Genomic DNA, 8,750 nt, shown 5'->3' on the forward strand with positions numbered 1-8,750 from the left:
ACAAAAGAGATTGGGGGAGATTTATCAAACATGGTGTAAAGTGAAACTGGCTCAGTTGCCCCTAGCAACCAATCAGATTCCACTTTTCATTTTCCAAAGAGTCTGTGAGGAATGAAAGGTGGAATCTCATTGGTTGCTAGGGGCAACAAAGCCAGTTTCACTTTACACCATATTTGATAAATCTCCCCCCTTGTGTATGCTTAAGTCATTCATAAGCAATATAGTGCTGCTCATCACCGCTCAGCCTCCTCTAATATACAGTCCCATGTAACTATCACAACTCAGCCTCCTCCAATATACAGTCCCATGTAACTATCACAACTCAGCCTCCTCCAATATACAGTCCCATGTAACTATCACAACTCAGCCTCCTCCAATATACAGTCCCATGTAACTATCACCGCTTACCCCCCTCCAGTATACAGTCCCATGTAACTTATCACCGCTCAGCCTCCTCTAATACAGTCCCATGTAGCTGGAACAATGTATCATGTGATGTCCTCATCTGCATACAGTGTACTATTGGTGATGTCATACACTCATCTGCATACAGTGTACTTTTGGTGATGTCATACACACATACACACATACCAATTGTGATGTCATACAGAATCCTAGTAAAACAGACTGCAGCCCTGACAACAGTGACACTTTCTCAACATGAGTGGGGGGAAAGTGTCTCCGGCTAGTGGAGCTGTACCGAAGAAGGTGGAGAACAGTAATGGAGGCAATACACTCAACGTGAGACGAAACAGGCGGAGGGAGCGGAAAAAGAAGTACCAATTCACGTTCGACTCAGATGGCGACTGCATCATGAAGGACATCACTCCGGAGAAGCAGTTCAAGTTTGATGAGGATGGTGACTGCATTATGACGGACGTCAGTCCTGAGCTGCAGTTCACCTATGACTCTGACGATGACGCCATCATGGAGGACGTAACACCGTGGCTGATAAAGCCAAAGGCCAAACGCAGTTAAACTGCTTTTTTTCTTTCCAACTGTTTAGCAAGCGCTTTTGCCATCACTATAAGGTACAGTGACTTCCTATTCTTTCTTCTTTCTCATCACTTTCTGGAAGTTCCTGACCTATAACCATTGTTGTCCGTTGTTTTCTAGGTTATACATAACATCTATTGGGAGCTCGGATTCCATCAGCAGAGGTAAGGACGTCACAGGGATGATCTTCTCCTCTCTGTAGACTGTTCTAGAAATGCTGGAAGATGAAATCCTTATTCTCTGTCTCTTTTCAGCTTCCCAATAACCTCTATAACATCTGAGGTTCTCCTGAAGACTCGGCTCCTGTCCTAGCTCCATAGAACACAAGATTCCTGCTGCCTGGGAAACCTTCACCTCATCCAGGATTGTGCGGACCACCATCCGATAGACGCCTTCTGTACTCTTCCTAGCATCGTGCAGCCAGGCCTCCTCTCTTCTACCCAAATATCTGACTATTTATTTTTCAATGAATATTAATTTATAATAAATAAATGAAAATGTCATCTGTATTTGTATCTTTATTCCTTTTATCCACTGGAAAATACTGTATATGCTTTGCTGTACAGGAGGTTTAAGTTAAATGAGGTCCCTCACTTTATAACCTGATTGGACACTGGTTAAAGGTACCCAGGTCTGTCATGTTAGGAATCCATAGATCCATCTGCCATACACAGGGTGTAATAATGTATCAATTACAATACACATAGAAAAAAGTGATACTGTACAGCCCACCTAGGTGACACTGTCCATATAGGAGAGGGGGCCCAGCTGCTGTACAGCCCACCTAGGTGACACTGTCCATATAGGAGAGGGGGCCCAGCTGCTGTACAGCCCACCTAGGTTACACTGTACATATAGGAGAGGGGGCCCAGCTGCTGTACAGCCCCACCTAGGTTACACTGTACATATAGGAGAGGGGGCCCAGCTGCTGTACAGCCCACCTAGGTGACACTGTCCATATAGGAGAGGGGGCCCAGCTGCTGTACAGCCCACCTAGGTGACCGTCCATATAGGAGTGGGGGCCCAGCTGCTGTACAGCCCACCTAGGTGACACTGTCCATATAGGAGAGGGGGCCCAGCTGCTGTACAGCCCACCTAGGTGACCGTCCATATAGGAGTGGGGGCCCAGCTGCTGTACAGCCCACCTAGATGACACTGTCCATATAGGAGAGAGGGTCCAGCTGCTGTACAGCCCCCACCTAGGTGAGACTGTCCCTATAGGAGAGGGGGTCCAGCTGCTGTACAGCCCACCTAGGTGACACTGTCCATATAGGAGAGGGGGCCCAGCTGCTGTACAGCCCACCTAGGTGACACTGTCCATATAGGAGAGGGGGCCCAGCAGCTGTGACGCCCCACCTAGGTGACACTGTCCATATAGGAGAGGGGGCCCAGCTGCTGTACAGCCCACCTAGGTGACACTGTCCATATAGGAGAGGGGGCCCAGCTGCTGTACAGCCCACCTAGGTGACACTGCCCATATAGGAGAGGGGGTCCAGCTGCTGTACAGCCCACCTAGGTGACACTGCCTATATAGGAGAGGGGGTCCAGCTGCTGTACAGCCCCCACCTAGGTGACACTGGCCATATAGGAGAGGGGGTCCAGCTGCTGTACAGCCCACCTAGGTGACACTGCCTATATAGGAGAGGGGGTCCAGCTGCTGTACAGCCCCCACCTAGGTGACACTGGCCATATAGGAGAGGGGGTCCAGCAGAAAGAAGACAGACAAGTTTCATACAGGTATATATTGAATGTACAGCATCTAAGCCTGTGAATAGTGCAGAGAACCACACAGAGTAAGGGGGGGGTGACAATATCACTTTAATTAATGTGCACTTTAAATATTTAAAATACTTTTAACACATTAAAACATCAATAAAAAATGTCAATAAAAACCCTTTGAAGGAATTATAAACAAACATTATAAAGAGTCATCATTGGTATTACTAACTTGCAATAAAAAGTGGTCAAAAAGATGTCTATGGTCAAAGTTTGGTACCAGCACAATCTACAGCAATCCCTGCAAACATCAAGCTCTAAGGGTCCATTTACACAGAAAGATTATGTGACAACTTAACTGTCAAAGATTTGAAGCCAAAGCCAGAAACAGACTATAAACAGAGATCCAGTCATAAAGGGAAGCCTGAGATTTCTCCTCTTTTCAAATCCATTCCTGGCTTTGGCTTCAAATCTTTAGCAGACAATCTGTCAGATAATCTTTCTGTGTAAATGGACCCTAAATCGATAAAATTAATTCTAGGTGTCACAATATGGCAACACAAAGGAAATTTTGGTAGTGATAAACAGAGACCCAGCACAGACACCAGTGTATTGTATAACTGAGTATAAATGCACAGGTGTGTGGTATGTATATGGAAAAACAGCATGTGCCACATTGGCCTTTTTTAGGCCAGAAAATGTATACAAAAAAAAAAGTGTGAGGGCACCATAACATAGACGGAGCTTATACAATCAGGTACATATTCCAGCATATCTAGCACTTGTTCTCTATTGGTTATTATATTGTACCAATTATGCAGAAATAATCCTCCTCATCCCAATAATCCAGCATGCAGCTTTCTGTGGTGACAGTTTCTGACGCTTCCTCTTTCTGCTGCTGATCTCTGCGATCGGTGCAGGAAGAAGAGATCAGCGCTCTGGTCATGTGCTGCGGAGCTGTTCTTGTTATATTCTGGGGTACTACAATGTCCTCTGGCTATATAGAGCTGCTCATACCCCGTCCTCACACAGGATAGAGTTATTGTATCACACAGTATAATGGATGTGTACTGCGGTATTCAATAACTGTACAATAATAAACCTTCCAATAATTCTCTCATCTGTTCCCAGCAGAGAAATCAGGAGCGTCCTGTGCAAAGAGGGAATATCAGCCAAGACGGACATGAATCTGACAAATCCGATGACCGTGTCCGTCACAACTATTTCCCGCTGACGGGGAAAAATATTAAAGCAAATGTGCTATCAGGTACAATCGCTTTAAGTATTGCCCATGGACAGAACGGCGCTGGTGCTGTGGTCTTTTTTTTGAACCGCGGCCCGATTCCCGCATACGGCTCCGCTCTATCCACGGGAACAGGGCTGTGGTGGAGCACTCGAGGCGGCTGGCCCGTCCACAGTGGGAGGAAACCCCTACCCCTCTATAACGCAGCTCCGACTTGGGTGAGAGCGGTCTGGGCTGTGGGCAGGGGTCATCACTTATAACAATAACTTGCCCTAATAATACACTTTCACTGCCGTGTATACTGACTATGCTTTATATACTGATCCTGTATACTGACTATACTTTATATACAGATCCTGCTGTGTATACTGACTATACTTTATATACTAATCCTGCCGTGTATACTGACTATGCTTTATATACTAATCCTGCCGTGTATACTGACTATGCTTTATATACTGATCCTGCCGTGTATACTGACTATACTTTATATACTGATCCTGCCGTGTATACTGACTATGCTTTATATACTGATCCTGTATACTGACTATGCTTTATATACTGATGCTGCTGTGTATACTGACTATGCTTTAGATACTGATGCTGTCGTGTATACTGACTATGCTTTATATACTGATGCTGCCATGTACTGGTTATTATTCCCCCTGTCCTGTGCAGAGAGTTTAGACATCAGAATTAAAGCGGCACTATGAGCAGGTTCTGCCAAGAGAAGCTGCTGATATGCCACAGAAGCTGCTCACCTTAGGGGCTGATAGCAGTTATAACCTCCTCCTCTGCGTCTCTGCATTCTTTAGTAATTAGCTAATTGCCCCTATGCAAATATAGGACTTTTGGGGCATTGCCTGTTTCGGGGAGCACCACTCCATCCCGCCCAGTCCGCCCCCCTGTGCCTCCTCCAATCCAGCATCTCCCCATGCTGCTCAGCCCGCCCCCTCCCTTGCTGCTGGTATGATATAGCCGATCAGGACCCCAGGACAGTAGGGTGCTCACTGCTAGTTTGCAAATAGCAAGAACGCGATCTGCGCTGGGAGCCTGGGCTGAGCTTTACCATCCAGCGTCGATCCCACTCCTGCCAGATGCAAACTGTGGCAGTGAGCACCCTACTGTCCTGGGGTCCTGATCGGCTATATCATACCAGCGGTAAGGGAGGAGGCGGGCTGAGCGGCACGGGGAGATGCTGCCTGGGCAAGTTGGATTGGAGGAGGCACAGGGGGGCGGACTGGGCGGGACAGAGTGGTGCTCCTGGGCCCAGGCAACTCCCCAAATGCTCCTAAGCCCTATATTTGCATTGGGGCAATTAGCTAATTTATAAAGAATGCAGAGACGCAAAGGAGGAGGTTATAACTGCTATCAGCCCCTAAGGTGAGCAGCTTCTGTGGCATATCAGCAGCTTCTCTCGGCAGAACCTGCTGATGCAGCTTTAAACATTTTAATGTAAGATTGACAGTCTACTTATTTTTTTAAATCACATTTTATTTTTTATTGAAAGTTTTTTTTTTTTCACATTAACAGAAAAAAAGCTCAGAGGTTCCCAACATAGAAGCTTTACCCCCACGGCAATAACAAAAGACGGGACACACATACAAACATTGTGTATGCTTATGTCATGCATATAGTGCTGCTCATCACCGCTCACCCCCCTCCTCCAATATACAGTCCCATGTAACCATCTCCGCTCACCCCCCTCCTCCAATATACAGTCCCATGTAACTATTACTGCTCAGCCTCCTTCAATATACAGTCCCATGTAACTATCACCGCTCACCCCCCTCCTCCAATATACAGTCCCATGTAACTATCACCGCTCAGCCTCCTCCTCCAATATACAGTCCCATGTAACCATCTCCGCTCACCCCCCTCCTCCAATATACAGTCCCATGTAACTATTACTGCTCAGCCTCCTTCAATATACAGTCCCATGTAACTATCACCGCTCACCCCCCTCCTCCAATATACAGTCCCATGTAACTATCACCGCTCAGCCTCCTCCTCCAATATACAGTCCCATGTAACTATCACCGCTCACCCCCCCCCTCCAATATGCAGTCCCATGTAACTATCACCGCTCACCCCCCTCCTCCAATATACAGTCCCATGTAACTATCACCGCTCAGCCTTCTCCTCCAATATACAGTCCCATGTAACTATCACCGCTCAGCCTTCTCCTCCAATATACAGTCCCATGTAACTATCACCGCTCAGCCTTCTCCTCCAATATACAGTCCCATGTAACTATCACTGCTCACCCCCACTCCTCTAATATACAGTCCCATGTAAGTATCACCGCTCAGCCTCCTCCAATATACAGTCCCATGTAACTATCACCGCTCACCCCCCTCCTCCAATATACAGTCCCATGTAACTATCACTGCTCACCCCCCTCCTCTAATATACAGTCCCATGTAACTATCACCGCTCAGCCTCCTCTAATATACAGTCCCATGTAACTATCACCGCTCAGCCTCCTCTAATATACAGTCCCATGTAAATAACTTCACTCCCATCCTCTAACATACAGTCCTAGGTAAATAACTTTATTCTTCTCCTCCCAAATACGGTCCTATGTAAGGGTCACTGCCCTAAGCCTCCTCCAATATGCAGTCCCATGTAAATAACATTACTCCAGTTTAACCCCCTCCAACATGCAGTCCTATGTAGATAACATCCCACTCATCCTCTCCACCAACATATATATACACACAATACCAAACTCTAATAGACAGTCCCACGTAAATAAGTGGGACATTTCCATTTACTTTCACTCCCCTCCTCTAACTTGCAGTCCCACGTAGATAACACTTCTCCTTCCGCCTCCCCCGACATACGGTCCTATGTAAGTATCACCACTCCCTCCGCTTCCTGACCTGCAGTCCTATGTAAACGCCATCCCCGTCCTCCCTCAGTCCAGCTGCGCAGCCCGCAATAAGAGCACGGTCACATGACTTAAGCCGGTCACGTGGCCTGCTGACGTCACCAGGTCCTCAGCCAATCATAGTACTTCGCCCCCTCTCTCTCTCTCTCATCTACCTGAGCCGCTTCCTCGCTGTGATGTCCGGCCGCTTCACCTGCATAGCTTGGTCGGTAATGCCCGGCTGAGGCCCCGCCCACTCCCTGGGCGCGAGCACGTGACCTACCCCAAATGTGGGACACGGTTAGTGGAGAGAAGAGACCATGATAGGCAGAACGTCAAGCGGGAGCGCGGGGGTGTGGACGAGCGACGGAATCTGCGGCGGGTTATCCGTGTGATTTCCTCAGTGTACATGGACCCTTACTGAAGGAAACAAACTATACAAAGACTAGTTACACGTAATGACTGAATAATGGCGGCTTACTGTTCCCGAATAAGCCGCACTGTAAACAGACCAGTATTACCACCATAGAGTGGCGATATAGCAATAGATACAGCAGCATTTACTGACATTTATTATATGGAAAGACGCTGCTGCTGTTCTTGATTCCCTGACAGAAGTGTCTGAGTGGCAGCAACATAGTGGACAACCCCTTTAATTATTAAAGAGAATCTGTAGCGGCCACTAGCCACCCCCAAACCAGTACTGTTTTATACACTCCATCAGGCCATGTCTGGTCCGGGGGTCGCCCTTATTCTGGGGCCAGTATTATGGCTAAAAAGATGTTTTAATCCGGCAGGGAGTGAGGCGGGGCCTAGCAGGTCCATGCCCTAGGTCTGTGGCGCTTTCCGCCTCTACTCTTTTTGGCATGCCCCTGGGCTGGATGTAGGTGGGGAGAGACAGCGCTAAAGGCCTAGGGCAGTGGTTTGGGGGTGGGGTGCAAACTCGTTACATATGAACACATCTTTAAAGGGAACCAGGCAGAGGCGGAGAGGTAGTCATCTGGGTGGCTCCCCGTCCATGTCTAGTCACCGCTCTCTGCCTGTCAGTGTGTTCGGCGGGGATGATTGACAGGGAGAGGAGCCAGTAATAGGCCTCATTGCCTGTCACTCATACCCGCCGAGTGCGCTGACAGGCAGAGATCGGTGTCTAGACATGGACGAGGAGCCACCCAGATGACTACTTGCTGCCCCTTTCCTTGCCGCGTAGCCGCAGCCAATATGTGTCACGAGCTGCACAGGCCGCCCAGGCAATTGTAGTGTCTCACTGTGGGTGTTGCTATTCTGTACACCCCTCGTAAAATCTGCACTTGTCTGTGATTTTGCTATAGCTGTTGTGTTACTGAAGATAACCACTAGATGTCGATATAGTGAGTAATTAAGGTCTAGCTGCACGGCTGAAGTAAACTAAAGGGTTATTGTTTGTATCTTTACCAGATTCTGTTGTCCAGTAGGATTTCTCCTTTCTTCTGCCCCATTTTCTCTTCTCTACCCTGTTTCTCAATTGCACTCTTTCCACCCAACCACAACACAGCACACGCGCTGGTTAGGAAGTTAGTCCCTTGGGTGAGGAGGAGTCTTAGCTGAGCTTTGGAGGAGAAAGGACGCAGCTCAGATAGCTCTTCTCAGTGGTTCTACCTGGGCCCTGGCCCTCTGCCAGGTCCCCACTACAAGTTATGGGTAGGACGCAGAACAGACAGCTCACACAAACCTCTTCCTTAAAGCACCAAACACGCTGTATGATGCACTGCTAAACCCTTCAGGAGAGAACTAGCCTACAGATAACCTCAACCCACGCCGAGGAGTAGGAGTCAGTACAGTGCAGGAAAGTCTCTGAAGAAAAGCTAAAGAACTAGGAACTGATCCGGGTGGAGCAAAGTTACTAGAAAGCGCAGGTGTACTTAGGAACTCTAACCATTCCGCTCA

At 47.9% G+C, this 8,750-nt stretch overlaps 1 long non-coding RNA gene across 1 annotated transcript; it reads left to right on the forward strand.

Moving 5' to 3' along the window:
* The first annotated feature begins 779 nt into the window (after positions 1 to 779).
* LOC138769902 (uncharacterized) lies at positions 780 to 1,456 on the forward strand. Its single transcript, XR_011359344.1, has 3 exons — positions 780 to 1,031; positions 1,117 to 1,160; positions 1,251 to 1,456. It is a non-coding gene; the product is annotated as an uncharacterized lncRNA (long non-coding RNA).
* Positions 1,457 to 8,750: the final 7,294 nt, after the last annotated feature.

Source organism: Dendropsophus ebraccatus, chromosome 12 (genome assembly GCF_027789765.1).
Source record: "Dendropsophus ebraccatus isolate aDenEbr1 chromosome 12, aDenEbr1.pat, whole genome shotgun sequence".
NCBI classification, from domain to species: Eukaryota; Metazoa; Chordata; class Amphibia; order Anura; family Hylidae; genus Dendropsophus; species Dendropsophus ebraccatus.